A 16616-nucleotide genomic window follows, 5' to 3' on the forward strand; every position below is an offset into this window, starting at 1 on the left:
AGGCAACAGTGCTGCACCACTGCAGCACTGTTCAGCCCACCCTGGGATATTAATTTTTTTGCAATCTGCACACACACTGCTCGATGCCACCAAATCCCTCACACTGCTCCTTTAACTGCCCAGACATCATCCAAAAGGAATTATATGTTCTGTGTAAAATGCTATGGACACCGCTAAATTACCAACAGACCTTCCAAATTAAGACTTTTCTCACTGAAATGGCCATGCAGGCTAACAGGCCAGTCAGGTACCAAAATTACAAAAGATGATAACAAATCAACCACAAATTTGAAAATCTAAATGATTAATTTAGAGAAGATAGAGAAAGGTCTAAATTCATCAGTAAGCTGTTTATTCTGGCCCACATTTTGGATTAGTGTGATGTAATGACCATTACAGCCTGTAGGAATCACTAACAAGGCGTTAGCAACACGTTAAACTTTAACGCTATTGTTCCCAAATTGCATTTCCCTGTCTTCTTCTGTTCTTCTTGATGGTACAGAGGGTATGTTTACTGTTAATGTTATTCCCTGAATATAAATGAATCCAGTCAGAGCGGAGGAAATGTCACAGCAACAATATATTGAACATTTGGAGAGCAGAAACAAAATGAATTTCACTTTTAAGTTATTGCTGAAACTGTTTATTAGCTGTGTGGGTTTCGAGTGTTTTTACATTCTTATTACAACCCTTCAGCTTTCTTTTGCATCCAGATATTTTAAAAATCTGATCAGCACATCTTTTGTCATTCATCGCTGACATAAAATATAATATTGTAGAATTCATTATGGGACATACGAGAAACTGTAAACCTTTTCAACTAAATCCATGTAATGATGATGATGATGATAAATATTCTTTTTACTTTCCAGAGGAGAATGTTTCCTTCTCATAGTCTAAATTTTATGCATTGACCATTAAAAACCCATCCATACTTGTAGTAGTCTTATGAATCACGGCTTAGGTCAAGCTGATCTGTGATCTGTTGCAGGCTGCTTCATCATTCCTGCCCCAGCAGACTTCAAGACATAATGAAGATGCAGAAGAGATTAGCCAAGACACAATTACAGCAGCAAATCCCTTTATACTGAATGAAACGTCCCTAATGCCTAATTTCACTGCTGTGCCTGTGTCTTAAACCCCAACACAATATAAAACATGTATGATACACTTACATGTGTAATTATTCATCAGTGCAGTGCCTATTAAAGCTACATACAGTAACTGATCTTTGGCTACTTGAAGGCAGTGGAGCACACCACAAACACAACACTGACATATTACCCGAGCCGTGGACTCCAGTCACATGGCTTGAATTTAAGTAAGACTTAAGTCGCTTCTTTGGTGACTTTAGACTCATCTTGTCAAAACGAAAAAAAGACTTGCAACTGAATGTTGACTTTAACACCACGGACTCCTGATTTCACTCGGACAGTAACCTTTTAACCCCCTGAGACCTGCGGGATCCGGGGCGATCTCAACTGACTTTACTGTTTTCCTGAGCAGCAGGTCTAAAACTGTAGCAGGTTCAGTTTTAGAGCTGGAGGGAAGGTACATGAATGGAAAAGAGTTCTATGGGTACCCATGAGTCTCCCCTTTACAGACATGCCCACTTTATGATAATCACATGCAGTTTTTTGAGTGCAGTATAAATGTGTCATTTTTGCCTATTCTAAAAATAGTGTATTTGAATATTTCTGCATACCGGGGTCCCTAAACAGTCTTGGAATTACATAAATTGGATATCACTGTAAAGCTGAGACTCTTGTAGATCCAATGAACCCAATGAATTGTATTAATGTGTGATGATGTTAGTTACCAGAGTAACCATTTTATTGTAGCGAGACCATTTTTTTAAAACTTGACCTCACTGTATAAAATGACCTGTGATGACTTCTAGGATAATCACAGCCTCATGAAACGTTATAGCCACAAACTACAGACCTAGAACAATCAGAGGATGGATGGCTTTCCTAGGTATATTGACAATAAGGGGGTTTCTGAACAGTTTCCAGAACAGAAGTGCTCACCATCCAATTGCCGAAAAATGCAATTCTTGCAGAAATCTGCAAATGTCAAAGGTTTTTGATACCAAATCACAGCATGGCTTTTTCTGTGGTGTTCCTCAAGGTCTTGGTGTCTTAATGTGGTATTTTGGAGGGATTATTGATCATTTTTATCAATTCACATGTAGTAAAAAAAAAAAAGGTTAAATTTAGCGCCAAATCTGTAAACAAAAATTGCTCCAACAACTTAATGTTTATTTCTGATTAATGACTAGAACAACTTGCCACACAGTTATATAACCCTCAACCTAAATGAACTCCTTAAGTTCTAGGGGACAAAGGAGGGGTTTGGTCTGAGAGTAGCCCTGCTGCGGTCATCACGAAACATCAAGCAACTGGGGTTCACCGACAGGGCGGTCAGTTCATATACTCCCTTAGCTGAGGTCAATGCAAGTAGCAACGCTGTATTGAATGACAACACCTTTAAATAGGAATAGTCTAGAGGCTCAAAGGGGTCCATCACCAAAAAACCTTGAGCACCAATGGCAGTTCCCACTGTGGGGAGAAGGCATGCTCCACTGGTCATTGCCTCCTGACCCGCCTGTAGAAACCGCTTCATGAGAGGTTGGCCAAAGAATAGTCTGTCACCAAAAACCCTCATGGCAGGAAGAAATGACTGCTGCATACACTTTAATAGTGGCATGAGACAGCCCTCTATCCATCAGACACTGTAAAAAGGAGAGAATAGACACAACTTCACAGGACAGGGGATCTAGCCTCCTTTCCTTGCACCAGCATTGGAATCCTAACCTCTTCACCTTGTAACAGGCAATGGTTGATCCCGCTCTTGCTGCTTGGATAGTCTGTACAACCTGGAGCGGCAGAAAGGCGTAAAGCAGCTTTCTTGGCCACCGTTACAGGGAGAACCAGCTGACACAGTGGGTGTTGCGTCGGCTGGCAAACAGATCCACTTCCGCTCTTCCGAACCGGGACCAAATCTGCTTCACCATATCCGGGTGAATCCTCCATTCATCTAGCAGAGGTCCGCCTCTTGACATGAAGTCAGCCCCCCTGTTGTTCTCCTATCCCAGAATGTGGAGAAAGAGATGAAAGAGACAACATTGATTGGCCAGTGTGAAGAAAGCGCAGAACACTAACTGACTGGTGTCACCAACCCTGTGTCATTTTTCTTCTCAGGTCCTCTGGCTCTGGTGTGGTGAAACCACAGTCTGCTTGGTGTTCTAAGTGAAATGCTGCAGTGTGCCTCACTGGACTTCATTTACATAAACGGTCTCAATAAATTAGGTATGAAAGTGGAGGAAGCTGCACCTGCTCTGTTTTTGCTCACACCAGCAATTACCATGCTAAGGTTCACAAGTAGTTTTTTGATCTAGTCTTTTCCCTTTCTAAGAATAACACTCCCAGCTGTTAGATAAGATGTTTTAATGCAAAAGAAACATCTCTCTAATCAGTCTTAATCACTAAGCTGGGCTGCAGCAGAGAAGGTCATACCTTCCCAATAAATAAAAGATTTTTCTTTTCCTCAGAATGATCACTGGTAGGAAAGAGTCTTTATACAGGTGTTTGCTGAACAGCAGTTTACAAGTGCTCCTCGCCCGGAAGGCGGGAAGCAGCCACAATACCGTGGTTTAAAGCACCTGCTGTGGAAACTGTAAATAAAGACACTCTGGACTCGTTAAATAAAGATTATAATTACACAAACCTTAAAACAAGAAGTCAGGCAGGGCATCTCATGGACTCTTTTTACACAGTACAATATATAGTACTTCAGAGAACAAAGAACCTAAATACTATTGGCTCTTAGACAAACCCAAAATTACTTTCTCCAATCCTGAACCCCCATGTGGACAAACTTCATCCAATCCAAAGTGTCCATGTGATCTCCATGTAGTGTCCATGCCCTCAGCTCATTCCGGAAAATAATAAAGTCAGTTTCCAGATGGACTACATATTCCTGAACATCGTAAAAAAAAAAAAAACAGTCTACAAGGAGCTGAGTTGAACAGGGTCACAATAATCAAGAGTGAAATAATGATAAACTAATGTTTCATGCACACTTACTTTCACACACCACTGATTTCTGGGAATTGAGGTGTACAAGATTTCAAGGGCGTTGTAGTGCAGCAGTGTCAAACCTTTTTTTAATTGTGACCCCTTAAAATGTCAACTTGTGAGCCCTTGTCACAGATTAAGGCCTGAGTGTGGACATGAATGATGAGCACCAAAAAGTAATGTTTCCTTCTCAGACCATTCAAGGTCAATGTCTAACCTTAACTATTAGAGGTCAATGGCTAACCTAAACCATCTCGTGAGAGTTTCGCAAATTGTGGGGTACCATCTAGACACAATTCTTCTGGTGTGAGCCAAGCCCCCAGGAAGAGAACTGGGCTTTGAAGCAAAATTTTGTATTTTTTCTGTATCCGGTTTTCTTTATACATCCATGGTGTGACCAGGCCTTTACAACATTACACTTCCTGGATTGAAAAAAAACTTGCCAGTGAATGTTATTCAGGAGGCAACTGAAATTTCTTTAAAACGTAGTTGGCAAAACAAATTAGTAGTATATAAACATGTTTTGTAGAAGACAAGTTAGCCTATTTCAGAAGAAAAAAAGTAAAAATACATTATGTTTTTGTTTCTTATTATTTTAATCATCTTTTGCTGGGAACCACTACAACAGATACTTCAACTTGGGTTCACCTTTTGAACGATTATCACACTAGACCACCTTGTTCCCCCTGTTCTTAGTTATCAATATAACCAACAATCTTTCTCCTTTTGTGCTACCATACAGGTCCGTCTACGGTCTACTAACTGGAATCTCCAAAACTTTCTTTGCTGCTTCAGGTAGGTCAAGTCATTCTGCAAACTGGGTCTACTCTGAAAACAATGAATTGTGGGTGAATTTGTGTGTAAGTGATTAGGAGCAGGTCTTGGAGAGGCATATGTATTCTTGTCTGCTGCTGTGTTCGTAACAATAGGAATTTAAAGCAGGACATTGCTGAAGAAGAGACTGCATGCTCAGCAAAGCCTTCCTGGACCAAAAAGATACTAAACATAGAAACTGCTATAGTGGAACAAAGCACTGGTATTTGATATTCACCCATCCATAGTGATTTATTGATTGTCTACATTTCATGGTAGAATCGTATTAGAAACTCATGCATAGTTTTTTTGTAAACCTAAAAAATCTTACTTCCTGTCAGATAAAATATAATAATAGTATAACTTTATTTGTAAATCACTTATCTAAACAAGGTTACAAAGTGCTTCATAAAATACATGAGAATAAATTAAATTAAATATATATATATATATATATATATATATATATATACATAGGAAGGAGGTTCACACAAAAAAACAGAGGACTTTCGCCCAGGAGACCGGTGTTCGTATCCAGTGTGAAACCAGAAGTCAAAGATGATTTAGTTGCTACATAACTTCCATACTTAAGTTACAGCACTTCCAGAGTTAGTTTAACCCAAACCAAGATCTTTTCCTTAACCTAACTAAGTAGTTTGTTGCCTAAGCCTAACCAAGTCGATCTATTTTTAAACATTACTAAATTGTTTTATTTTTTATTTTTTTAAGACTGGAGCAGAAATTGACATGTGTGTTACGTGTTGTTGAAAGTCGTGCTGAGCGTCACGAAAAAAAAAAGAGAAATTTGTGTCTGTGTACATCAAATACATTCAATTTCGTGACTATTTCACGAACTACCGTGAGACTGTGTTGCATATATAAGCAAACCGTATGCCCTATATGGTGTCTCAAGAGAGGTGGGTGTTTTCAGAGGTTAAGGGATCTGTGTCCAGGGACCCATCATTTCATAACCAAGATTTAGTTGTTATTTTACAGAAGCAGCTGTATTTTGCTCACCCGTCCAGGTTTCTCCCACTCCTGGATGAGACAATCCCTAATGGCGTGAGTATTGGAACTATTCTTGGCGAACAACAGTCAGGTGTGCAGCTTCCTGAAGTCTTGATGTCACAGTGAGGTTGCCAGGTTTGATACCATTGTGTCTTTAGAGAGACCAAAACCTGTGCTCACAGACTGTATCTGGCAACCTGTGCTCTTCAGTACCAGTTTCACTATGATTATGCTTACTCCAACTCTGAGTCTAGACAGTCACCATATACTGCCTAATGTCCCAACATCTCTAATCCAATGCATGACACACAGGTTTCAATACAGGTTTGAACTTTCACAATTAGACTCCATGTGGAAGTTAACCTTTGCAGCCGTGCTGATGTTACTTGTTGTTGAACCCTGCAATGTATTAGCAGTCAATAGTTGTATTGAGTCAAATGAAGACCGCAACTCTGCAGGTTCAATCGATTGAGAGATGCGTGATTTCGGACCGAGGGATGGACGGCCGATTGATCGAGAGCAATTTCATCATCTAGATTTCCGCTGTGTCTCCCTCCCTCCCCCCCTGCATGTCTGATTCTCTCATTCTCTGACACACCAGCCATCCCTCTGCTTTCAATGAAGTCAATAAAAACATATCTTCAGTATCCAGCACACCAGGTACAACAGTTATAGTGCACCCAGTTCTGAGGCTGTAAAATGCTTTATTTATGGCGCCATTATTTCCTAACAAATTTCTTATAATTTCTTGAAGGTCCCCTGGAAAGAACTACTGATACTTTTGGTACTAATCACAGGGAAAAGAGAGCCAAAGTCACAACACTGTTATTTCATCTGGTTCAAAAACAGCTGTTGATTTCCAGAGAAATTTCCTCTAAAACTTCTCAATTTACACACAGGCTGAAAAGCTGTCTTACATTTTGAGAGGCGAGTTGTAATAATTGTTGGAATAAAACTGCACATTTTCAGGCAGTCTCTTGTGGAATGCATTCAGGGTGTTGCACTTGGCTGATTACATGAAAAGGGACGAAAATAGTTGTGTAGCCTGAAGAATAAAAAAGAGAGCTGAGAGAGCAGCTGCTTACTTTCTCACCTCCACCTCCCTCTGTCGGATACAGCTCCTATAGCTACTATGTTCATCATCTTAGTTTAGTGTGTTACCATGCAGAATATCCTCATACAACAGTTTGTATGATATCTTACAGAAAGTTATTTTGTTATTTGTCGTGCGTTTTCCTACGAATGTCCAGCAACACGAGTGATCAGTGCGCCTGCACAAGCCCCTGCAGCTATAGGCAACAAATCTACTTGGGTAGGTTTACGAAAAGATTGTGGTTTGGGTTAAAATAACTACAGAAGTGGACTTATCATGAAAAATTCACTTTTTCAGTGTTTGTGTTCATACATCTGGGTATCTGGAGTTCCTACCAACCCAAAACTGTGAAATAAGACGACCCAGTCCGTTTTTTCCGAGCTGACTAGATCAGAAAACATGTGATTCAACAACCCATTCAGATTTGGCTCCCCTTCCTATGTCACATGCAGCCTCATTAGAATAAACCGCCCCCCACCTTGTGATATTTTCCATCAAGGTCAAGGAAAATTGGTTAGGAAAAGACATTAGGATGTAATTGTTTTGACTATTTGACCGCAGCCAGAGATTCTGGCTTCACTCTCAGCTTCTTCTCCATACAGAAGTGATTAACACCGGACAATACAGCATGATGTTTCCACTGATTTCCATACTGTTTAGCGTCACTCAAACCGACCACAGTTGGGGGCCACTTTGCCTGCACATCAGTCAGGAGTGGAAATAAAGTGCAATCTATTAGCCAATAACAGAGCTCTCATTTTCAACTTGGAGGAAATCCACCTCCTGCCTTGATTTCATTGAAACCGAACTGAACCCTGGCCTGTAATACACCCCGACACACACACACACACACACACACACACACACAGACTCAAACCAACACTGGAGTATCTAATTTTGTTGGGAGGATGATTGACAGACTCCATCATCAGCATGATAGGCCCCTGACAGCATGTCAGACACAGCTGAAATGACCCGCCCTGGGTAAATGATAATGTGCTAATAATACCCTTCCAAAATAAGAGACAATTTAAGGGACAAAATGGAGCAACAGAGACAAGAAGACTGTCACAGCAGCTGTGTTTCCAACCAACCACATTTTCAGAGCGCTTTGGAAATGTCACAAAAACAGGATGTTTTCTCTCTAGCTGGGTTGAAATAATTACTAAGTAAGTAAGTAAAGTTTATTTATGTAGCGCTTTTCACAGACATATATCACAAAGTGTTTCACAAGATCATTATGCAACAAAAGCAGGCAGGCTTATTACACTCCTGCGACAGCCACAGATACCGTATTTTTTTTTGTCAGAACATTTGAATTATTGATTGCTGTCGGGATGTAAAGAGAATTTCAACAACAAATGTTTTTGAAGATTACCAATCCTAGCTTTAAACAAAGACAGAGAAAGACACAAATAGTAAAGCCACACACTCATAAAGCACATAAAACATTAAACAAAGTATAAAAATGAAAGGTAATATATCCATACCCATAAAATAATCATAAAAACATAAAACAAATGGGTGAAATAAAATCCAACACAGAAGAACACCATAGATAAAACACTAGCACCTGTAGGGAAATTAGCAGCAACATCAAACGACCCACTAGATAAAGTGCTTCGAGTGCATTAAAAACATCTGCCCTATTGCACTGTTATTATTTATAGTGCACATCTCTCTCTCTCTGTCTCTCTCTCTCTCTCTCTCTCTCTAGTCTCACCCTAACCGGTTGCCTGGTTCGGCTTGAGGTTTCTTGCCGCTAAAGGACAGTTTTTCTTTCCCTCCGTCATACCAAGTGCTTGCTCATGGGACTCTGTAAATTAAAGAGTACAGTATTTAAATCAAATTGACATGACTTTAAAGCCCCCCTCCAGACAGTGTTACTTCCTGTTTTTTGGTTAACGTTCTTTCTCAAACAGAGAATGGAGGTGTGGTTAATAGTAAGATGTAATTCATTACCATGGCAACCAGATTGCATCGTTTTTCAACCCAGTTCAGATGAAACCAGCTTAGATGAATTTATTGTTTAACAGACCACAAATGAGACAAGAATTAGTGCAACACACCGACTCTCTCTCTCGCTCTCTTTTTTACCGTCTCCTCCTGGCAAGGCGGCCGTCTGGCTGCTGCTGCACCGAGGAGCCACACCGGCGCACGCCGGCCGCAGCGCACAGGAGGACGGATAGACGTGTTGCAGAGGTCCGCTATTTGAAACGCAGTTTCGGGACGTTTTGGAGGTGCACAGTCGACCGTCACCAGCCGCTATCGCCTCAGCTCCCAGCACCGACACCGTACAGGGCTGCACTGAGATTTGTTTAAATTATTTTTCTAGCAGGACATTTCTCTTGTTTTCTTCTGGGTTGAAAGTTGTGCGTGAAGAGAGGGAGTGTGAGAGACAGTCAGTGTGTTGTGTTCATTCTGCCTGTGGGATTTCGTGTAATCCACTGCGTTGATTTCAACCCGTTCTTAACGGCGCACACAAATGCAATTGTGAAAAACGAGCTCAAACGAGCATGAGCGCGCCTGCGCAAGCTTTGAGGATAACGTATGACCTGCAGCTTCTACTATAGTCATAAGTCATATACCCATTTTATCAACAACTTATTTTTTTAACTTTGGGTGCAAAATAAGGTTTTTGCCAAAAAAAAAATTGGCAAACAGTGTGGCAAATCAACTTTCTCAAGAAATAACTCAAATAAATATGAAATATCATAGAAATGTCAAAATACACTGGAGGGGGGCTTCAACTGTCAAGTGGTCTGCAGTGCTAAGAATGTTTGTAGTGTTAAGGAGGTGGACAGCTTCAGGATATGTGCTGTTCTGGTGTCAGTGCTTCTTAGTCTTTTTGTGAGAAGGAAGGAGATTAAAAAGGTTGTACCAGGTGAGAGGGGTCCTTTAAAACTGCTGACAGGAAGAGACTTCACAGACTGGTTGAGAAGGCCAACTCTGTCCTGGGATGCCCTGAGTGGTAACTAAGTGGTTATGTTGCTTAAACCTAACTTCCTGTGAAAACTGAAGTTTATTTTGAAAGGACAGTATGCATGTAACGAGCGTATATTGACACGCCGTCCCCGGTCCGTCCAAAAGTAACGCAAGAGGAGTACCCTGTGAGTCAGTCTCCGATGCCGAGGGACACTGACCAAGCGGCGGTATTTGACGAGTTGGGAGTGAGAATGTGTTGGTTTTGAATAAAAGTACAATATCAGTGTGATATATGAATCTCAATCTACCCAAATTATTATAGAGAAGAAGACATGTGTTTATTCTGTATGGGGTGACATGAGGACAAAGGAGACAGAAAATGAGAAAGTGAAGAGCAAGTGAGGAAAACAGCCAAAGGAGTGAGAAACCAAGAGGCAAGGAGAGGAAAGAAGAGATAAGAGAAGGAGGAATAGAGGAGAGAAAACCAGAGAAACACCGACTTAGAAATGGGGGGGGAGAAAGACCCAAGAAAAGGGGACGAGAGAGAGAGAGGAAGAGAGAGTTGTGTTTTATCACCCTAGAGGCAGCAGCTTCCCTCAGATAAGAGACAGAACACAAGCAGCAACTGGTAATTGTTTTGCGCGAGCAAGTCCCAAAGGCTTGATGGCAAGAAATCGGCATAAAAAAAGATAAAAAGTTACTGTGAATGGCTGAGCCACTCAGCCTGTTTATTTGTGTGATAGCACGAGTGAGAAAGTAACAGAGATTGAGGGGGGAGACAGAAAATAGCAATCGTGCCCAGGGCTGAACATATGGAGGCCATATTACTCACAGTCCAGGCAGTCAAATGACAGGGGCTTCGTTTCAAATGTGCTCCAGTTGCAGAGGCTCAGACATGCCCACGGAGCCTGAAGAACGTACGGCCATCTGAAAAAGAGGTTGACATCAATGATCTTATGTCACTATATCTTCAATGTAAAGTAGATTTCCGCAGTCCATCCATAACAGCTGTTGAGATGGCCTTGAGCAATAAAGTTTCATTCCATCTGCAGACAACAATAAGACGCTGTTTTTGTTTTGTTTCAGTTTTACTTAAAGCAGCAGTAGGCGAGATTGGAGCACATATGATAAAATATAAATCGGTCACTATATCCTGATAGCAGTGCATGAGACAGGTAATCTGAAAAAAAAAAAATGTGCCTTTGCGTCCTCCGGTGCTCCTTACGGCATCTGCCAGATGGAAAACAAGCAGTCAGAGCTGATCTGGAGTCTGCCGTCCAGCTACCATCTATGAGCAGCTGTCAACTCGCAAACTCCGATCAAACGGTCAAACTAGGCAGCGCTGATCAAATATGAATCAATGTTCTGTTACTGTAATGCCTATTTCTCTCCTCATATGTTGTCAGAATCATCTTGTAGTGTACTGTTTAGCTGTAACATTAGAAAGTTTGTGACCCTGCAGCCATGTTGAGATCTGTCGAGGAAATACCAAGCACCGCCCACCAGCCAGAGCACAGCCAATAGGAACGCTCTCTCTCTGAAATGACCTTTGATTGGTCAAAGCCTGAAAACAGAGCCATGAGGAGGTGCAGAAGTCTACTTGAATACAATATGCTGAAAGGTTATTATGGAGTTTTTGCCCAATGATGCCAAAAATATTCTGCTTACTGAAGCTTTAATGATGGGAAACATACACTTAGGCTATGTCAGTCTATGTACTGTGTGTGGGTGTGTGTTTCATGACTGTAGCTTGTGTTTGGACATGAGCAGCCTTGACAAAACAGGTCAGATTCCTTGAATAGGTGTTATTGCTTGGAGCTGTGATGTGAGCATGTTAGCTCACATGTACTTTATACCCCACTGTCACAACACCTTCTGCCTTAGTAGCTCCACATCCATTTTATTACACACACACACACACACACATACACACGTGTTAGAGTCAGAAAGAAACAGAGAAAGGCTATTCTTCAGTAGTCAATTCTCTTCTCTTTCGGCGGTGTGTTATTGGATTCCTGCAACCACACCATCATCGCCAGCATTCACACGTAATGATGGCTCTCCACACTTGTAATTGTGAACAGAAACATTTGAAAAGAGGGGAATCTCCAGCTCCTCCTCCTCCTCCTCTTCTCCCTTCATCAATATGCCTGTACCGTAGTCACCATAGATCTATTATACATTGATCACCAGCCAACTGGGCCAGCTTCTTGACATTTTAACAATCACCTATGAGCAGTAAAAGAGTTGGGACAGAAGCAAGAGAATGACAGTCAACAGATGCTTTATTCAAGGAGCTCTACAGCAGCATAAGGGTTAGTTCAATGGATGACCAGTGGAAGTATTAAGCAGAATTACATGTAATCTGTAGTGTGTAGGTGACTAGTTGGTGTATTACTTTACTTTAATACATTTTAAGCCCCCTTTACACGGTGCAATTTTAGGCTGTCAGTATACATAAATTCACTTTTGGTCCAATTACAATAGCCAGAAAAATCTAAATGAGTGATGGTGAAGATGAGTTCTTGCTTTTTATAAATAATAATTCATCGTCTGTTGTATATTATATCCATATAAAACTCTCCTGGTGAAAGCCAAGAGTCGTTTTCTTGTTTCTGATACTACTTCAGCTCTACTTCTTCGTCCTCTCATGTTGGACTGAGGGCAGACTGGACGCTACACTGACTCACTATCACCTCTCCAGGTACAAGTGGTATTACAAGACAGGACGGGCCGGGGCTAGCTGTTTAGCACGCTCATTTCAGTAGATATCTCTGCAACACAATATATAGATGTCTTTGACATAACGTTACTGTAACCTCTTCACATTCTGTTAATTAGTTCAATTTTGAATGTTTTAAACTAAAATTCTGTCCAGATCTTACACATTGCACTTTTAAACACCAAAGAAACCCCATAAAACTGTCATTTTCAGCACATCAAACCGACAGAACACACAATTTCAGGTTTATATTTTTGAGCTTGTGTGTGTTTCTGTGTAAATTCTGTCCTTGCAAAAGCAATACTGGATTAAGAGACAAATATGTTCAAAGCCTTATAGAGCACAAAGCTTTAGACTAATACCTGATGACACACACAGACACAGAATTTCTTTCATATCCAAGCTGCTCTTCCATCCCTGTCAGTCTGACACTGCAGCGTTCCACATGGCAGAGCCGAGTGCAGCCCACATCTCTACAAATGTACCATTCACTTTAAACACACTGGCTGTCTAAGCTCTCAATCATTTAGATTCCTGCAGTATGTAAAACCACATCTCTAGACTGTGTAGTGAAGATGTTTTCTGTCTGGCTTCATGCAACACACTGCTTGACTTTCACTCACACGTACACTCAGCTGGCTGGGTAAAGGACCATACTATTTACGGAAGTTGTGTTACTTAAGTACGGAAGTTACGTGACAAATAAGTCAAGTGAGTTCAAATAACTACGCAAGTGGCATTACTTAAAGGAACATTTGTTAAAGTAGCTGAAATAAAGTCATTAAAAAAATAAATGAAATGCAAAAATTAAAAGTTCAACTTCTTTAAATTTAGTTAACAAGAAAAAAATGTAAAGTTACAAGCTAAAAAACAACACTGGGCCGCTAGTGGACGAGGAGTAGTTTGGACCGAAGAAGAAACTACTGCATTACTCCAGATATGGAACGAAGAACACATCAAACGGCAACTGTCTACAACGCATAGAAACGCTGAGGTTTTCCTCCAATTTTCAGTTCATATGGAAGCGAGGGGCTTCATTAGGGCCGCACTGCAGTCTACTACGTCAAAACACTTTACGACACGTGATAAAATGAGAAAAAGCGAGGAATCGGTTGACATAAAAGACACATGCTCCTTTTACGACGAACTGGACAGTATTCTGTGTGGAAGCGCCTGTGCCGGCTCTAAAAATGTCATCGAAGGGGGAAAGCATTGACCAGCCGAGAGATGAAGGTAGGAACTATAATGTGAACAGAGAGAAGACTGAGGCCCCATCAGAGCTGAAGTGGACCAGAAACAGAACTGAGTCCTCTTTCAAATGAACTGACAATGTGAATGCAAAAAGTCCCTTTTCTGTTGGTCCACTTTAAGAGTTTGGTTCGTTTAAAAAGGACTAGATGTGAAAACACCTTAAAACTGAACCTTCTACAGCCTCAGAAAGACAGTAAAGTCGATCTAGCGAGTTTCAGGGGGTTAAGAGACTTGGGATGCACCCATTATCTCAGTGCATGTTCAAACATTACCTCATCACATCACTGCTATAGAGTGGTGCAGTTATGATTTTTGAAGTGTGAATGTTTTTCCAAAATTGGATGGTGTCCTGAATTGAATAATTTACTTGATTACAAGGTTGAATTCTGATTTTAAAACTAATTGTGCATGAGTGCCATCACCCTCCTTCATCTTTTACGACACTTAATGGGTTTATGATTGATAATTTTGAGTTATTAATTATAGATACATATTTTGATATTAATTAATGATTGATTATTAAACCTGCCACAAGCAATAATGGTGCGCATTAATTAGTTTCCATTTAATTTCTATTGTATTACTCTGTTATTTATTTTAAAAATACCAGCAGGGCAATTGTGTAAAGTTTGACCACCCTGACTACAATGCCACAGCAGACTTCTGGTCATTACCTTCCTTAATCTCAGTCTTGACTCAGTTTTTTTTAATCATGTGGTCTTGAACACAACATTATTTCAGAAAATTAAGCATTACGCCAAGGTCTTATGACCATAAAGCTGTAGTTGTTTTGGTGTAACCTGAATTTAATGGGGGCTGCACGAGGTGCAGTGGTTAGCAATATCGCCCCACACGTGTTAGTGTGGGTTTTCTCCGGCTTCCTCCCACAGTTAATTGTTGACTCTAAATGTCCCGTAGGTGTGAATGTGAGTGTGAAAGGTTGTCTGTCTCTATCTGCCAGCCCTGTGATAGTCTGGAGACCTGTCCAGGGTGTACCACGCCTTCACCCAATGTCAGCTGGCATCGGCTCCAGCTACCCCGCGACCCTGAATATGATAAGCTGTTACAGATAATGGATGGATGAATTCAGTGGATTCTGTCTTACTTGGCCAAACAAACCAAACCAAAAAAAGTGAAGACTTCAGAGTTGTACTAAACCACAGCAAACACTTGACTCGCTGAAAGTTTCCCTCCGCTGTAACAATCCCGCAGCGGTGACATTCCTAACGGCCGTGCATTTCTTCCCACTGTCACGCCGAGAAAAACATTTCCCAATGGATGGTTTTAATGTTAGTCTCTTCAACAGCTGGGTAGGCCGACAAGTCAATTATATTTCAAGTCATTGAAGCAGCAATTCTCTTATCAGTGACCTGTCAGCTTTGATCTAATGGTGGTGGTGTTTGATTAGCAGGCCCGTATAATGCTGTTGACATCTGGAGTGAAGCTTCACCACACCTCCGAGCTACAGTCAGTCTGATGCTGCGCCTCCTCACAGAAAAACAGGTGTAGACGTCTGGATGGGCATCATTTGGCAGATTTGTGTGTGTGTGTGTGTGTGTGTACAACAGTGGAGACATCTACATTAGTCCCCACATTTAGTGAAGTTGAAAAACTTTGAAGATTTTTTTCCCCTGCAATGCAGTTTTTGTCAACGGTAACTCTAATGTTGATGGCTCTAAACAGGTCAATATTCAACCCCTCACTGGCTTCCCACCAGTGAAAACAGCCAACTGCTTGCTGGAAGAAGAAGATAAGCTAGAATTTATTTATCCCGAGGGAAATTATTATGCAGCGGTTGCAATACAAAGTGGGAAAGAGTGCAAATAAAACAAGTTATAATCAATAAGATTATCAATAAGGTGCAAAAACCAAATGTTCACAATGCCAGAAATGTAAGGTAAGATTCATAAATATAAACAGGTTAACAGTTAAAGGTGCTAATCCAAAATACACACACTAGCAAAAAATATAAGGTTAACACTAAAAGTAACGGCCAATCCCCACTGAAAACGTTTCTATAAGCGTTTTTGATGTCCATCACTCATGCGTCATTAAACGTATCAATCCACACTGACCCCCTGCGTTGTTTTTATGTGTAAAGTCTATTTTTGTGATGTTTAGTGAGCTTAATCTGCACAGAAAGCTGTTTAAATCATACAAATATCCCGCTGTATATATGAGGTTTGAACTTATTAACCGTGTCTACATTGATTGACTCCTAGTTCGTCTGTTAGCTCACCTGTTTCACTACAGGAAGATTCCCCTCACTCGCTATGGTGGGCGGAGAAATACAATCAATGAATCAATACATTGGCCTACAAACACTGTTGATTTATTCCCATGGAGCCGACATGAAAACCATTTTGGTTCAGTAAATGTGTGCTGTCAGTCAGCCTGGTGGAGGAGGGTTAGCCAGCCGCTGTTCCCTCAGCTTCCCCAGGAGCTGCTGCTGGATATGCATGGCTGCATGAAGTGAACAGTGGATGTGATCATTCTAGAGTCACATCAATGTTTTGCTCCTTCCTGTTGCTTTGCATGAATTGTGCACAGTCTTCTGGATGCTCATTTTGTTGTAATTTCGGCATATCAGTGTCTTATGTTTGTATTTCTTATACTGTCACTGGTTTTAGAATATCTTGCGAAAGGCTGCAGTTGAAAAATTTGCCAGTTGGCTAACACCAGCACCTTGATTAATGTGCATTGTCTTTATAAATAGAGAAATTAG

This window comes from Sebastes umbrosus, chromosome 9, assembly GCF_015220745.1.
Source record: "Sebastes umbrosus isolate fSebUmb1 chromosome 9, fSebUmb1.pri, whole genome shotgun sequence".
Lineage (NCBI taxonomy): Eukaryota > Metazoa > Chordata > Actinopteri > Perciformes > Sebastidae > Sebastes > Sebastes umbrosus.